General features: G+C 36.8%; 1 long non-coding RNA gene across 1 annotated transcript in view; it reads right to left on the reverse strand.

The window, feature by feature from the left end:
* Window positions 1-17,951, reverse strand: part of LOC122817372 — an 81,104-nt gene extending 63,153 nt beyond the window's left edge. The window contains exon 1 of the long non-coding RNA XR_006367227.1: window positions 17,133-17,951. This is a non-coding gene — a long non-coding RNA (uncharacterized LOC122817372). The remainder of the gene's footprint in view (window positions 1-17,132) is intronic.
* Window positions 17,952-18,556: the final 605 nt, after the last annotated feature.

Raw genomic sequence — 18,556 nt, forward strand, 5'->3', positions numbered from 1 at the left:
TGAATATTTTTAATCCTTTCTAAAGATGGAAATAGGAATGGGACATTATCAATACATTTTATAAGATCTTATTAGAACTAGCTAGTTTACTAAATTTTGCTGACAGGTGTTTTTAAAATATTTAACAAAAAAAAATGATTCAGTCTAATTTAGATCCTTAATGAGATTTGGATCATCAATGCTTTTTTAATGTAGTAAAACTACTTTTGGAATGAGAAAACTGTATCTGTACAGCAGATCACTTTTTTCAGACATATAATTTTATAATAAAAAATAAACCTGCTGAATACAATGTCATATATAAATGGGATACATTATAAATAAGCACATAAACATTCTGCTGGTCAAACATATATTTTAATATAAAAAGACAGATATTTAACACTATGTCCAGTATTCAAAGTGCACAGAGATGCACACATTTGCATGGAATGTGGTAATGCTTGAGGAGGAGGTGATTCAGAGACACAAAAGCATGGCTATGCCAGGATAAAAACAGCTTGATATATGGCTTGTGCAAATGACCACATAATGATATGGAAATGTGGTTCCCAGTACAATGAGGAAAAGTAATCATGAAAACAATATAATCAAACATAGCAGAATATTTAGAAAAGTATAAAACAGGCATGGGAACACAGTGGTCACCTATTAGACACACCAGAATTTGCCAGTGTGAGGATGCTACAATGTTTCTGATAGCAGAGCAGTTTATGCTAGTGCTGAGTTGCAGAGCCAGTATGGCCCTCCACACCACTGCAGATGGTATCATCAGCACCTAACCTACTAGAATCTGACTGACCAACAGATTATAGATCACTTCCTTGTGGACAAAAAGACCATATGACAGCTTACTGAATTGTGACGGAACACTCAGTAGAACAGAAAACAAAACAATCACAAACAGCTCAGGAACGACAAATGGGATTACTTTATTTAAAAAATACAATTATTTTTAAATAAAGTGACTCTTCTTGTTTCTCCTGTGGCGATTGTGATTGTTTTGCTATTTTAAACCATAGTCTATTTCTCTGAGATTCTAGAAGCCATTGAATGTATGCACATTGCTATTATGACCCAACTTGGTCCACAGGATGCCATATACAACAACAGGAAGGGCTTCTGCTCCCTCAGTTTCCATTGATGTGCTTAATTAGGGTATCACCTATAATATGCCTATGTACCAAGCAGTCGGTTCCCAAGATTCACACATATAACAAATGTACACTTGAAATATACTGACGGTTCATGCAGGTAGAGTTCCCATAGGGTTTCTAGTAGGCAGGTCTACAAACAGGTGGGTACAGATGTGATGCATACAGTTATAATACAGGCAGGTAGCAGGCCAAACATTATATCTCTGTTATGTGATGCAGGTGTTGCAAGAGATGCAATGGAACTCTGGCTGATGATTCTTATATGCAGCCCCAGGCCATGACAGAGGCACCATAAAACATTGCACACACAGAAACATGGAACATAGTATATTTTTGGCCAGCTAAAGGGTGCATTCAGAAGGGTGCTGTAATATTCAAAAGAGACATGCAGCCAAATATTTATTGCTTGCATCATTTTACATAACATGGCAGTAACAGTTACAGCAGCAGAGAAAATAAAAGAAACAATGGCTGATGAACAGGGTAGACAGTCAGAGGATGAACAGACAGTAGTAGTACCCATATGGGGCAGAGATGGATGAAGAACATTGAGGCACTGATAAGGAGGCAAGGAGGCAGGATCTGGACCACAACTATGAGCCATGATGCAGACAATGCAGGCTAAAATGTTGTATGCATTACCACATCCAGGTTATGCAATACCTTTCCAATATAGGTTAGAGAGTGGGTAAGGCACAATCATCATCATTTGCATAGGTGGGGTGGGTTACACAGTGACAGGTGACAATAATTCTTTCTTATGGACTAGGGGCATGGGAGCTGGATGTGGTAACCACACAGTCTAATAACAGATTGTGAGGTATTATATCTCCTAGTGGCAGGTGAAGCTACTGTGTAATGATTACTGATGTTGCATACTGTGGTGGTCTATTGAATGTAGTTCATGGCAGGAATAGCATAGAACTATGGGAACATACATGTACTCCCTGATGGGGAATCACATGTCATTCACAACTGACCATTTGCAGGTACTTCTCAGATGAAATAATTCTTAAAAAAGAAAAAAAAAAAAAAGAGAGAGAACAAAAGGGCAGGAAGTTCTGCATATCAAAACAGACCAGAAAGTAACAATATATAGCAAAAACTGCACAGTAACAATTAACAAATGAAGCAACAATTACAAGAGAATTGAATATTTACAATTATCATGATTATATTTCAGGTTTCCATTATGGTGAAAATACTGTTGGATAAAGGGAGTCACAGCAGTCAAAGCAGCTGGGGCAGTCAGGGCAAGGGATGGTGGGGGAGATAGGACGTGTTAGCAGCTGAGTGAGGTTAACTCTAGAAGTTGAGAGAATGTCATATGATATGAACTGATGTGTGGCAAGTACAGTTTGATTTGGTGTGAAGGAATTTTTTAAGTTCACCTCTGAAGGTGGAAAGGGGTAGTTTAGATCCTTTAGGTAGCTGGGGAGGGATTTCCATATATTAGGAGCAAGAATGGAGGAAGACTGGGGACTTTCCTGCTGATCCCAGCTTGCACACTATGGTCATGAACAGAGCATGTGAAGCTTGTAGTGCTGTGAGTCCACACCGTGGAGGATTTTGGTAGTGTTGTGTTGCTGTGGTATGAAGCATGTCAGATGGCATCTGAATGTGCATCTGTTACATGGAGTTATTATTTTTCTCCATGAGTTAACCTCTGTAAGTGTACATGACTTTCTCAGTTGCTTGGAACAGTAAAGCTGTTGTCTGGTATCTGCTCCTTTCATAAGTACTTTTCTGAGTACCAGCTGGGCCATTATAATAGCTCTTTCTACAACAAGGATGCCTTTCATGAGCTTGTCTGGATAGTGGGCAATGTCATTGGTATCCACCATATGGATGAATAGTGTAGTGATTGTTAGAGCAACTTGTGGTGGTGGCAGTGCAATCCTGATATGTTTAGAAAGTGGGAGAAAGGGTCTGTGGGGAGAGAGACAAACTTTTACTGTATTTTTTTTTATTTTATTTTAACAGGTCCTCCTGTGTGCTGAGTTCTTCCTACTTTGTTTTACAGCAGCCAAGGAATGGAAAGGCAACATAGAAGGAAGCTATGTGAGACAACAGGGTATTTTCTGGCAAGAGCATACATGTGCAGATGTAATATTATGATGTGTAACACACACACACACACACACACACACACATATATATATATATATATACATATATATATATATATATATATATATGTATTATATATGTCGGAAGCAGGACAGTTTGACCCAGGACAATTTGACCCCCAAAGATTTGACCCCATTGATTTTGTATACACTTTCATGCTTAAATGTATATTTATTGTCTATTGGAATAGTTAGTGGACAGTTTGACCCTAAACTATTTGACCCCAATTATATAAAAAAAGTTTTTAAAGTTTTATAAAAGCATTTTATTGCTTAATATTTCAATCATGATTTTTTTCCCATAGGAACTTAATATATTATTTTTTTATATGTAAATGTTAATTTATTTCATTTGTAAATATAATTAATTTAATTAATAACATTTTAACCTGTTAACTTTAAAATCAATATTATTTAACATTGTTTGTGTCTTTTGGCTCTTCCTGGTTAGGGGTCGCCACAGTGGCGGAACTCCGGTCCGCTAATGATTGGCAGTTGATTTTTACCTACCGACTTGCCAGGCCTGATGCACAACCTTCAACGAAAGTATGCCCATTCATGCATGTCTCCACGCAGAAGACATTCTAGCTGAGAATCGAACTGGACAGCGTCTTACTGTGAGGCGACAATGCTACTGCAGCACATTTAACATCATAAACAATATTATTTTAAATAAACATTAATAATATTATTATTATATGTATTTCATATGCAAATATTTTAATCAGTTATATACATATCTCTCTCTCTCTCTCTCTATATATATATATATATATGTAATGTGTATTTATATGTATATAACTTATATATATATATATATATATATATATATATATATATATATATATATATATATATATATATATATATATATATATATGTATATATATTCATGACTTTTTTCTCGTATTTTTTGAGGTAATTTATGTTGTTCCACCTTTATTTACTTAGGTAATATTTGAGTGTTTATCATTATACAGTTTTAGATCTGGATTTTAAATGTTTTAATGTTTTCATTATGGGGTCAAACCATCTGGGGTCAAAACATCCCATACCCTATATGCCTACTAATGTTCTATAATCTTTTTCTTCCTCCTATAGTTTCAGTTGTGGCCATGGCAGAGGACCAGCAGCATTCAGCTCAGCATGTTATGTATGATGCCTCTCATGCCACCAGTGGTTAACAGATTCACCGATCTGCAGGGAGACAGAGGATACCCTGCTGAGGGTGACCTTGAGGGCTCACTGGTGACCTCTAAGGACAGTTCTTAAAAGCAGGTTAAGTCTCCTTTCTCTGATGGTGGCCTGGAGGAGTCCTCTACGGGATCCGTTGTAGAGGTTGATGTTGTCTAAGGTGCACCAACATCTGGACACTTGCCTCACCACCACAGAGCTCCAACCCTTTGGTTGTTCAAATCACTTGATCAGCAAGCTTGCCCATCATGTTATGGGCCATGCATCCTGGAGATGAAGTCAGTCATGTGATTACTGATGTCTGTGTGGGTTGGCCTCTGGCACAGTCTGATGTCTACCATATACATTGTGCTATACTCCATGCAAATGTTCCCCTGTTTTATGCTTCATTCCCTATACCCTGTTTACAGTCCACTTCTATCTATCTCCACGTTTTGTGTCAGTACCAACCCTGTCTGTCTGTATTTGCATCTTGTATCTGTGTGTCTGTCCCTGTAGCTTTCCCTTCCCCTCTTCCTCTCTCAGCTATTCCTCACTAGATTCTCCAGCTACACTTTATCATTGTATGTAAAAAAGTGGTAGTGTTTCTCTCCTATAAAGTGTCCCTCTTCCTTCTCCCACCTGTCACTCCTTATGGTTAACATTGTATCTTTCCTCTGCTTGCTATTTCCCCTCATCTGACCCTGCTCTTCCCTTTTTTCCTTCCCATTTATATTATGAACTGTGCCAGTCCTTCTTGACCTGCCTATCACTGTGCAGTGGCAACTGTGTGTCGCATTTTCTGTATGTGAGCTTGCATAGCATCAGGAATGCTTACCTGCCTTTCCTGTGATGCTGAACACTCTAATCATGTGCACTTAGTATTTCAGCTCCCAAATGCACTTGTCTAGTGATATTTATCCCCATAATGCAGATCTACTTTTCATGAGCTATGAGCCTTATTCTAGCCATAATATATGCCCGAGCACCTCAGGGGCACACTGCATCATGAGATGCTTGATATTTAGCACTACATACATGTGAGGCACTTGTTTGAAACTCCCAGCCTACATCTTCTGTCCTTATAAAGCATTTATATCACCACTATTAGAGAAAGCAGTTTTCTACATTCTTGTAGGCAGAAGTTGGAACTATCCCTGTCTCATACTTCTTGCTCCTGTGAATGTCATGGCATAAGTCATTAAAGCTAATAAGCTTCTGAAAAGTAGGATGTTTGTAGGCTGAATTATGTCTATAATGCTCACTTAAAAAAAAACAATCTCACTTTCAAAAAGAGGAACAAAAAATACTTTTAACCAAATGTATTTACCTTGAATCAGTAGGTATTTTTGTCTCTTAGTAAAGACTTCCTCCGACTGATTCATTCAGTAACTAACAAGACATTAAAAACTTATGAAAAGTCATATGACCAAACTTGTTTAAAAGGTTTCTGGACTTTTTAGGTTGGTTTGAAAAGAGTTTCTGGACTTAAGTGTTTCCAGACTTTTTTTGAGTTGGTTACATCTACACAACTATAGTGCTCTTCTTTATGTCTAGTTTATTGGCCGTCCTCATCCTTTATTCACATTTTTAGGTTCATTCTATTTCAGCTTACTATTCTTTATTAAAATCTTTCACAACAAAGAACACAATAAATAATATGTACGCTACAACACTATAGAGGGTATTCTCAACAAATGAGAGTCTGAGAGGCCATGCCCACCACATCTAACAATAAGTGCAGAAACTACAAGCCCTAACTATAAAAACAACTAAAGAAAAAAGAGAAAAAATAACCCACCCCCAAGATGCAGTTTTACCTACAATTCCATTATAATGTGGGTCATCATTACCCAGAAAACTGAAAACCTAGGCCAGCCATAATGAAGACCAGCTGCTATTCTTTTCTTGGGACATACAAAACCTTATATAACTGCTTCTGGTTGGTGCCAAGCAACACCACAAACTCATTCTCAATGTCATTTCACCTTCTACACTTTTCCATTATACCCCAGTGCGCACTGGCTGCAAATATATTATACACCAGCTCAGCCTTCCTGGCTGCTAAGGAAGGAAGGAATCCCATGCTGCCTATACATTTTCAGCAAAGCAAAGCAAGAGAGATGGTGGTAAGTAATATGAAACATTACCAGCAGGCAAATTATTAAGGATATTAACTTCTGCCCTCTATAGCTAGCCAAGGTTTAACCATATGACTGCCTCCACTTTTGGTCTTCCACAATGGCCTTACTATTGCACAGCTCTGAAGTATATGACAAATCTGTGCTGTACTGCAGTGAGTTCTGTCTAGTGATTTCACACTTATAGTGGTAGAGGTAAAATGATGTTTGACACATGTCATGTCAGATCCTCAATCTTATGGATTTCAGCCTGGACATGAGCATATTCCAAATTGCTACCTCTCGCTCATTTATGTGTCCTACTTAAAACAAATCATACATTTAAACACTCACACACACACACACACACACACACACACACACACACACACACACACACACACATAATATGGAAAACATCCATATAGTCAAATGTTCATAATGCTGAATGTCTTTTATGCCTGCAGAACTGATTGAAACTAATTTCATCACTTCTGTCAGTGTTAAGTTCATGTGAGATCATGGACAGAGGAGATCAGGGAATTTGCACTTTTACTGTAGAGTTCGATTCTCAGCTAGAGCGTCTTCTGCATGGAGACATGCGTGAATGGGCGTACCTTCATTGAAGGTTGTGCATCAGGGCTGGTAACTTGGCATGTAAAAATCAACTACCAATCATTAGCGGACCGGAGTTCTGCTGTGGTGACCCCTAACAGGGAAAAGCCGAAAGACACAACAACAACTGTAGAGCTGTCCCGGGATTGGTATATATATAATTAGCAGGGTGCAGCCACATGGGGTGTGCAAGCAGCTTTCCTCCCCTTCAAAAAAATGACTTTTATGAGCATTTTTTTTTTATTTTTCAATGTTATATATTTCTGTCCTTCTGGATCAGTGTTTTTCAGTTGATGGTTTTGTATTATGATATTTCAAAGTACACACATATATATAACACCCATAAATTAGGCTGACAGTGCTTAAAGTTGACATCTGTTTTGTTGATACAATTTTATCAAAAAAAACCCACAGATGATCAACAGTAGGCATGATTGCTACAATATTGGGGTTGAAGAATATGTCCTTTCACTGGTATTGTACAATCACAGAATTAGAATATATATATATATATATATATATATATATATATATATATATGTGTGTGTGTGTGTGTGTGTGTGTGTGTGTGTGTGTATAAGTAGCAGGTGCAGGGTGGTTGCCCTCTGCAAAAAAGGTTTTAAGTTGTTTGCTCCAAGGTTATCTCTCACAGCAAGTTCAACCTTTTTTCTCAATGCTAATATCAACATTTGGGTGTTTTGATTATTTTTAGTACACCCATACATTTATATATCTATATTGATCTATCTATCTTATCTATATATATAAAATTATAGATATAGATATAAATATAGATTGCTGCAGCATGGATTTCAGACTGCTGATTGCTGCTTCTGAAAAGACATCCAAGAGTCCTTGTGCAGGACTTGCAATGTGAAAGGGCATTTTCCCATGGATATGACAATGTCAACAACATAACAGATACAGAACATTTAAATTGTCTGTCTATTCTAATGGCAACAGTAAGTGACCTTTCCAAAGTAGATCCTTATTGTATCTCTCTCTCTCTCTCTCTGTATATATATATATATATATATATATATATATATATATATATATATATAAAACACATATGCATATGGATTCACTTTAAAACATTGAAAGCCCATAACATTGAAATTCAAAACACTGATATCAAAATCGTGAAAATTCAAGACACTGAAAACTCAAAACATTGAATCCCATAACATTGAAAATACATAGGAAATCAACATTTATTGTATAGCAGCACAACTACATACAGAAACAAATAAAAAACAAATATAATTACACTTCTCCAACTATAAGCAGGGGGGAAAGCCTCACTGCACCCCCATACCCCCTGCTACTTAAATATATCAACTCCGAGGTCACACTACACAGAATAAAACAGCAAATATGCCATTCCACTCTTCATGACTGCATGTTTAAATTGTACAAAAAAACTATCCTTAACCTTCTCTTAGAAACACTACTTCACTGTTAAAAAATGACACATTGCTATATATGTCTGTGATACTTACTGGAGTTTCATAGGTAACCTCAGTCATGTTCCCTTCTTACTTGCTATACCACAACATAACACATTTTAGTGTAGTGTAGTGTAGAGCGATCTTGGAGTTTATATATTTAAGTAGCAAGGAGTGTGTGTGTGTGGGGGGGGTGCAGTGGGGCTTGCCCCCCCTGCTTATAGTGGAAGAAGTGTAATATGATTTATTTTTTATTTGTTTTTGTATGTAGTTGTGCTGGACTATAGTACATGCTGATTTGGGATTCAATGTTTTGAATTTTCAAGATTTTGGTCTCAATGTTTTGAATTTTAATGGTATGGGCTTTCAATGTTCTAACGTGAATCCATACACACACACACACACACACACACATATATATCTATATATATATATATATATATATATATATATATATATTTATATTTATATATTTAGTTTGAAATTAATTATAACAAGTCAATTGCAATTTTATAATTTTTAACTGTGTTAAATCATGGACCTTATTCTGGCATGACCCAGGAAACAAGAACAAAGATAAATAATTGATATAAAAAGAGGAGATAGAGAGAGAGAGAGAGAGAGCAATACCTACATACATACAGACAGACAGACAAACAATTTAATGCAGCCTATCAATCAGCATTTTTTTATAAAGTAAGAAGAAAACAAACCATTTGGAACAAACCTCTGCATTCCAATTAGAACTTGTTGTTATACCTCAGATATCTCTCTGAATGTTTTTTTTTTATTTTTTTTTTTTGCAAATACTATTCTGAAGTTCTGGTGAACTCTGCCAAATGGACAAACTCGTCAGCCATAAGTGTTTTTTTTTTTAGCCTGTATGTATGATCATGTGTAGTTCAACTGAGTACCGCCCTGTATGCAGATAAGTTTAAGCTGTGCAAAGCTACCTTCTCTGTGCATTTTCAGATCAATAGATCAACCTGATTCATTTAATACTGGTTTAGATCATGATAACAGTGTCAGTAACATATAGCATTAAACAAAAAAGTCCCTGTGTAAAAATACAACTTAGCTTTATTGATTTGTTTGATATACCACAGCAGATGCCATTACAATTGATAAATACACTTAAATGGTTTCATTTGCCATTATGACTTCCTGAGCAGATTATCTTTGTGTAAAAACCTGTATGTTTTTGAAGCCAAAAATTCCATTGCACCATAAATTTCCCTTAACCAAATCAGCGAGTGTCAGCCAGTAAAATAGGTCAATAATTAATAAAAATCTTCCCCTGAATGAAAATTGTCACAGTATAATATATCTTTTCAAACATAAAAAAATGCTTATCCAATACATTGATTTTATGGCATTTATGTGTCTGGCCAAATGTACTTTTACTACGATATGTGTTCGTAAGTTTATAACAAACATACGGTCAAAGAGCCACCAAGAAGATTTAAAATCCTGGAATGATAAGAAGGGGATAGTTGTCTCTGAATAGGTGTATTATTGTTATGCATGATTTTTTAATTAGTCATGCAGTCTTAGAGGTTTGCTTTAAAGTTTTTCAGGAAGGTGTTCCTTTTGACGTGTAGATGGAGACTATTGCAAAGGTGTGGATGTGTTGGGTATAAAATTTGCCCACCAGGAAAAATGTTTATTTTATGGTACTGAGTTATGTCTTTAGAGTTTGTATTGGTACAGCTGTTTGATTTCTGAAACTGAAATAAATTAATAATGAAGGTGTTTTGCATTAACATGAAACACTAGGCAAAGATTGCTCTTCACGACCCTGTTTGTAGATCGAGTAGAGGGATAGAGATTGCCCGTCAGAGTAGTTTAAGTGGTATAAAATAGAGATTTTTCTAGTTAGGAGTCTTTGGGACCTTTCATGTTGTACAAGGTACATAGAGAGGTATGTTTCATAGGGCACATTTCAGTCTATAATGGATCTGATGACTGAGGGGTAAAGAGGGTAAAGACTTCCTTAGACCTAAAAGAAAAGGCATGACAGATGAACTGTGAAAGGTGTAGAACTTTCTAGACACGTTTGCACTGTGCTGGTCAAAAGAGAATTTGCTGTCATTGAGATTACCCAAGTCTATAATAATGGTTTCTATTTTAAGAGGAATGACAACAGTATTGTAAGGAGAAGGGAAGGGATCTTACCAAAGGTAACTGTGCTTCATTTTTCATTATTTATGGTTGGCCTATGACTAGTATACTAGGTGTAGATCTGATATAAACCCTGATGAAGAATATGGGTACTACTGGGTGAGCTGACAACAGAGTAGAGCTTGCAGTCATCCACATACTTGGTTATCTGTAGAGCTTGGATATCCACTTTTACCTCTGGGAAATAAATGCCAAAAATGAGGGGGACTGAAGACTGAACCCTGAGTAATGCAGTTATAAATGTTTCTAGAGATGAACAAAATCCCTCCTATTTGGATTGTGTGAGTTTGCCCAGTCATCCAGTTAGCTATACAATGGACAATGTAAGGGTTAACACTGAGACTGGAAAGTTTGCTTATGGTGATCACACTGAGAATGGTGTTAAAGTCTTTAGCAAGATCATGGTAAGCAGTGTAGACATTTTCAAATTTTCAGTGTATTATGGGGTACAAGGGGGCCACAGTCTCACATGACACTGGCTAAGAGCCTATTACTAGTACAAAACCTTTGATGAAATGCTCTATCACCTGCCACTTAATCTACTAATCTCTTACACACTGTGAAACTGATTGCCTGCTTGATCTCCAAGCATTTCATGGCATCCTTTAACTGAGAAGCTACCAGTCTTATTACTGCTTTCATTTCTAGGAATCCTAACCATATGTATTTTTTGTTTGCATTTAAATCAGGAGATGTTAATGTGATATTCAGAATTTCTGCTACATGACTGTTATTTTTGATCTAAACATTATTGTGAGGTTTTCCTTTAATACCCAACAGCTAACAGCAAAAAATCTTAATGTTTGAAGTTTTTTTTTATCATAACTCATGTTCCTCAGGCATTCTGTATTGATTATAAATGATTTTTGCATTTGTTTTAACAATTTAACTTGACCTCGTATGTAATTGAATGATGAACTGCAATATGCAATGATTGGCCTTACACAGGTCTTAGACAGTAATAGCTTACATTCTTTCCTTCCTCCTTCTTGAGATAGTTCTGAATATGTCATTCATGATGACATAGCACCTTCAGACTATGTCATGACTTTGCTTATCGAGTTTCAGTATGTAATGTATTACAACTCCCAAATCTCTTACATCCTTCCACAAAGCTAGTGTTGATTCCTTTTTCCAAAGTGTAGGATCGTGCACTTAACATTAAACTTAATCCTGTTTAGTAGTGACCATTCATTTAAGTAGTCCAAACAGTGCTGTAATCAAGCTTGCTTTTTTATATCAATTATGAGTGAACCTGTTTTGGTGTTGTGTGCGATCTTACCTAGTTAAACTGCTTTGTTCTCTTGCATTGTGCTCATAAAAAGATTAAATAATATTGGACCCAACACCAAGACTTGTAGGCCTCCTTTATTAATTGTTATCCAATTGATAATGCCAATGAGTTATCAGAGAGATTACTTAAAACATGGTCCACTGGGGAATTAAGTGTGAGCTACTCCAGTAGTTTTTGCCAAGAAAACCCCATAGGTAAAAGCAACCACAGGCAAGTTGAAATAGCACTGTAAGATGAAACCCTCAGGTCTGAAGGTGTCCAGCATATACTGAGGAATAACAGAGGAAAAACACAAGTAGGTCTGGATCAAGTGGTGAAAATGGATTAAAGATGAAAATAAGCCCAGCGTTGCAAAGAATTATACACCACTGAACTTCAAATCCAAGAACTATGAACCAAGGTAAACATGATGTGGTTAAGGCTGAAATGAAAAGAACAAACATGGACATCTTGGGAATGAGTGAAGTAAAATGGAAAGTAATGGAACATTGTACATCAGATTATCATCAGAATTTCTGCTGTGGGCAAGAATCTTGCAGAAGAAATGAAGTAACCATCAAAGTCAATGAAGGGATATCCAAATCAATGCTCGGCAACAATCCAACAAACGATACAATCATCTCAGACTACAATGCAAGCCATTTTAAATTGCCATGATATAAGTTTATTCTGCAACTACTAAAGCTAGTGAGGAGGAGCTTGACCAGTTTTATGAAGATCTACAGCATCATATGGAAGTAACACAAAAAAAGATATTGCATTCATCAAGGGTGATAGGAATGCTAAAGATGGTAGTCAAAGTACAATTGGAATAACAGGCAGGTATGGCCTTGGATTATAAAATATAGCAGGAAACAGAGTGATAGAATTTTGCCAAGATATTTCACTAGTCATAGCAAATTAACAACCTAAGTGTTGGCTTTACATATAGATATCATCAGATGGTCAGTACAAAATCAGATTGACTATATAGTTTTCAATCAGAGCTGGAAGAGTTCTATACAGTTAGCAAAAACAAGACATGAAGCTGACTGTGGCTAAGAGCATCAGCTTCTTATCATACAGTTTAGAATTAAATTAATAAAAACAAGAAAAGTGTTAGAGATGAAGAATAATGGGAAATTGTGCAAGAGGTGGCAAAAAAATATTCCAAACAAAAAGAAGATTAAGAACGACAAATAGCTATCTGTGGAGGCTTTAAAAGTGGCTGAGAAAATGATGAGAAGAAAAGGAACTGGTGATAGGAAAAAACATATGCAGACTTTCAAATGACAGCAAGAACAGATAAGGAAGCATATTTAAATCAGCAGCGTAAAGAAATGGAAGAAGACAATTGAATGGAAATCACAAGAGATCTGTTCAAGAAGATCGGTGAGATTAAAGGAAACTTTCACATAAAATGGACATGATAAATGACAAATATGTGAGGGACATAACAGAAACAGAAGGTGAAATATACAATGATGTGTCCTCTGATCTAGGGCTAGACATACTTGAGAGTGAAATTAAATGGGCCCTAGAAAACATTGATAATAACAGGCCTGCTGGAGGTGATGGAATTCCAGCCATGTGATGTTGTTACAGTGCCACATGAAAACTGACAACAAATTTGGAAAACAGGATAGTGACCATTGTGTTCAAAAGGTCAGTCTATATGGCAATTCCAAAAAAGGGCAATGCTAAATGATGCTGAAAATATGAAATAATTTCCCTTGTTTCACATGCTGGCAAGGTAATGATCAAGATCCTGCAAGCTAGATTCCAGCAATATATGGACCAGGAATTCCCAGATGTAGAAGCTGTTTTTAGAAATGGTAGAGACACAAGAGACCAAATTGCTAACATCTACAGGGTAATGGAGAAAATAAAACAGTTCCATAAAATTTTTGCATTTATATCATGTTATCAAAAGATGAAAATAGCGAATGCTATTTCATCTAACCTAAAATATCTAAACCACATAATATCGAACATTCAGAACAGCAAATTTTTTTCCCCTATTCTGAAACACATACACAACACAAGCACACCTAAAAAACATCAATACACACACATACACTTATAATCTTACAAGTAAGCCTACACTAAACTGTACAGACACTACTATCTATCCACTTACCTTAACCCAAACCCAAACCCTAATGTCCGTCACTATCGCACACTCACTTAACCCACACCCTAACCCTAACTCACTTAACCCACCCCTAACCCTAATTCACCTAACCCATTCCCTAACCCTAACTCACTTAACCCGACCCTAACCCTAACTCACCTAACCCGAGCCCTAATCCTAACAACCACACAATCGCACACTTACCTGAACCCGACCCGTAAATTTCCACCACAGTGCTGAAAATAGTGAAGCCACAGAACCGGCCAACTGAATTCTTTTCCTAGGAAAGAATTTGGTGTTCTGCAGCTTTGTTAATTTTAGCGTTCGCTCAAAATGGATCGATATTAGAACATTCGAAGTTTTAAAACTTCGATGTTCTGATATAGACCCAAAATTTTCACATCTGCTTTTTGACAACTCTAATGTCTTTGACTATGTGACCTTAACAAACTGTGGCATGTTTTTAGAGAAATGGGAATACCAGATCATGTTATTTGTCTCCTAAGGATTATGTATACAGAAGAAGAAGCGAACGTTAGAACCAAATAAGGAACACCTAAATGGTTCAGGAATAGAAAGGGAGTATGACAAGGATATATATATTATTACCCTATTTATTCACTTTATATGCTGACTATATCACGTAAAATCTTGGGTTAGATTAATCAGATGCTGTAATCAAAATTGCTTGGAGTAATATTGACAACCTTTTAAGAATTTAGATGATACCACTCTGATGTCTGAAAAAGTTGAACAGCCTGTAAATGAAGGTGAAAGGAAAAAATGCAAAAGCTGGCTTATTAAAAATTAATAAATAAAATGAATGTCATCTAGTTATATTGGTTCTTTGAAAATAGATGGATAGATGGAGAAGAACAGATTTCATTTTCCTGGGCTAAAACATCACTGAAGATGGTTATTGCAGCTATAAAATTAAAATGATTATTGCCTTTTGGAAGAAAAATTATGGCAAATCTGAATAAGATTCCAAAAAACAAAAACATCACAGTGTCAGTAAAGGTCTGTATAGCCAATGCTATTTTTTTCCTGTAATAATATATGACTGTGAGAGCTGGGATACAAGTAAGACTGTGTACCAAAAAAACTGATGCTTTTAAACTGTGCTGCTGAAGAAAACTTTTGAGAATTCTGTATACTGAAAGACGATGAAATCAGTCAATATATAAATGAAATAAACCCAGACTGTTCAATGGGAACCCTGACAGTAAAACATAAACTCACATACTTTAATCATGTAGTGCAAAATCAGGTTTTATTAGAGAAATACTGGTGTTGAGAATGAAAGAAAACAGAAAAAGAAGAAGAAGAGGAAGACAGATGCTAAGATGGATAGATAGCATTATGAAGCAATGAATATGAATTTTCAAGAACTGAAAGCAATATTTTTGACAGACAGGTCTGACATGCTAAAACCTTTGAGGTCATGAAGTGTCAGGGTCAAGTAAGCAAGTAAACAAAAACAGCAACAACAAACCAGTTTGAGTAAGTGTTCCATATTCTCACTCTACACCTCCTATCAATTAAGCATTTTTTTTATCCAGTTAGAACTTTATCTAAAGCATAGGTTCATAGGTTCATAGGTAGGTACTAGGCTATTGGCCCAAGGGCCTACATAAGCCTATCCAACAAGGTTCCCTGGCTTACACCACCCAAGAAAGTTATTTTCCTGTGCCACTGTCGAGCAGAGACATAAAAGTGATCCCCGGGGTGTATTTCCTATTTCCCATCCACTCATCAAGATTTTTCTTGAAGAGTGCTAATGAAGAACTTTGCTATAGGTACATAGGTAGGTACTAGGCTATCAGCCCAAGGGTCTATGTAAGCCTAGCCAACAAGCATTTGTGTCTTTGACAGAAAAGTCAAACAGGTTGAGTAGCCATGACCTGCCCTCGTGAAATCCAAACTGATTGGGGTGTAAGGTCTACAGTTCACCAATGGCACTTTTGTTCACTGGTAATGAGCTGCATAACTTTACAGATAAAGCTATTGAGACTGATGGGCATATAATTACTGGGGTCAGTCATATGACCACCATTGAAGAAGGGGACAACTGTGTCTGCTCTCCAAGTTTCAGGTACTGAAGTTTCAGTTAGTGCCTGGTAGGTAGTGCATAGCCTGTGGAAAGACAAAGGTTAAATTGATTTTGGAGGGTTAGTCTGTGTGGTACAAGATACCTGCTTCCAGATACATCTGATACTTTGGTTCCCATGGAGCTAGTGTTTTTATTGCTGTATAGAGTAATAGCCACTTGCTCAAGGGTGACAGCAGGTGGCACAATCAAGTTTTATGAGGGAGACATGAGAGGTATGAAGCAGGAGCTATGTTCATATGCAAGGGTATTAGCTATACTTTCTCCATCAGAGTGGAATACACCAGTGAAGATAAGTTCGGAACAGAACTGGGTCTTATTTCTGAGTTCTTAATGTAGCTTAAGAAGATCTTGTCATTTGCCATAGTACTAGAATTAAGTCTAAATTTCCTATCGGCTTTATATTTTCTAACTGTACAGATGGGGACTGCTTAGCACTTTTACATTGTTTTTACAGTGTAGGAGAAGGTTTTACTTTGTTTGCTGTAGTCCTGACTTTAATGAATGTTAGCAGAATCTTAGAATGTTAGAATGTAGCAGTAAAATCACTATAATCAGCAAAGGTAGAAATAAAACAAAAAAACAACAAAAAAACAGTACAATACCAGACAAAAGTACAATAGCAGACAGCTCAAACAGTGGCATACGTGCAAAGAAACGTGAAATAGCAGTTAAACCAGTAACTTCAGTAAAAATGCAAAACAGTAGAGTAGCTGGGAATGATACAATAGCTAGGCAACCAAATAAGTCCAAGTAAAATAAGTAACCTCAACAGTAAAACTGCTATCGTACCTTGTCAGTGGTTCCTTGATACAGAAGAGTCTTAACTAGTATTTGAAACATAATAAAGGTCACAGTTATACCCACAAGGGCCAGAGTAATAGCCTAGCAGTGTCATGCTGCTTCATTTCAGTTCACACAGCTAATATGAACCCAGATGTATAAATATAATCTCTTCTCCTTCCTTTTCTCTTGTACGTGCTCCATATATATGCAGAGTGGTCTACAGCTCAGCAGAATAGGTGTTAAACTTGTACAACAATCCCGTATTTATCACATCAAAGTTCGTATGAAGCATGAATCTGCCAAACAGGAAAACAGCCACAAGAATATCCCAAAGATGAGAAGATTTATAGGGAATTACTAGGTTTGCAGTGCAGGGGACCATCGAGGCACCTAGTACAAATTCTTAGTTCTCCTAAGTACTAGCTGGTTAAGTGACTAGCTCAAGGTCACAAAGTAGGCAAACGAAGGCTGAGGGACTCAAACCCTGTACCATAGGAACTACAGCTCACAGCCATAACCATGTGCACCAACTGCTAGAGAAAACAGGAAAGGTTAGTATCAATAGTCCCAATACAGTTTAGGCAGGCAGGTTCCAGAGCTCACTTCAGACAGGAGTCTAAATCCAAATGTGAAAAAAAAGGACTAAAGGATTTGATAGTAAACTTTCTTCCCCCCTCCTTCTCTCTCTCTCTTGTACATTGTGCAAGTGTGCACAGTGGTTCACAGCTAACGACAATTACACAATTGAACTAAACAACATTACTTTAACTGTGGTAAAAAACTACCTGCCAAACCAAGAATCCAACTAATAGAACAAACATCACAAGAATGGCCCACAGAATGATGTCAGGGAAACAAGATGCCTGCTGTTCTTCTTGTCACCAGGAAAGGTTAGCCGAAACAATGCCAGACTTCTAAAATTTCTCTCCCCTTTTTTCTCACCCCCCTCTCCTTCTTCCTTTTGTGCCGTGCAAGTATGTGCAGAGATTTACAACAACATCACAGAATGCTAAGCTGTGCTAGACTCATTCCTGCGCACCAGAAAAGCTCTTGCCAGAAAAGTAATCTACCATCCAAGAGAATAACTGCAGGAATGGCTCACTGCATCACACCAAAGAAAGATACTGATTGCTCCTTCTTTCACCTAGAACAATTTGTAGCAACAGGTCCAGTCCAGTTCAAGCAGGCAGATCCCAGAGCACACTTCAGGATTAGTAGTCTGTGCACTGATATAAATAAGGAGTTGATAACAGAATCTCTTCCTCCTTCCTTGTCTCTCATGTGCTGAACAAGTATAAACATCAATCAAAAAAACTGCTCAAGGCTGGAAAATACGAAACCACAGACTAGCATAAATTCTACTTTATTCAACGCTTTCGAAAAAAAATTCCTCAGAACCAAAAGAAATGTTACATCAAGCATTCATTTAA

This window comes from Protopterus annectens, chromosome 12.part0 (genome assembly GCF_019279795.1).
Source record: "Protopterus annectens isolate FY-2018-M chromosome 12.part0, PAN1.0, whole genome shotgun sequence".
Taxonomy (NCBI): domain Eukaryota; kingdom Metazoa; phylum Chordata; order Ceratodontiformes; family Protopteridae; genus Protopterus; species Protopterus annectens.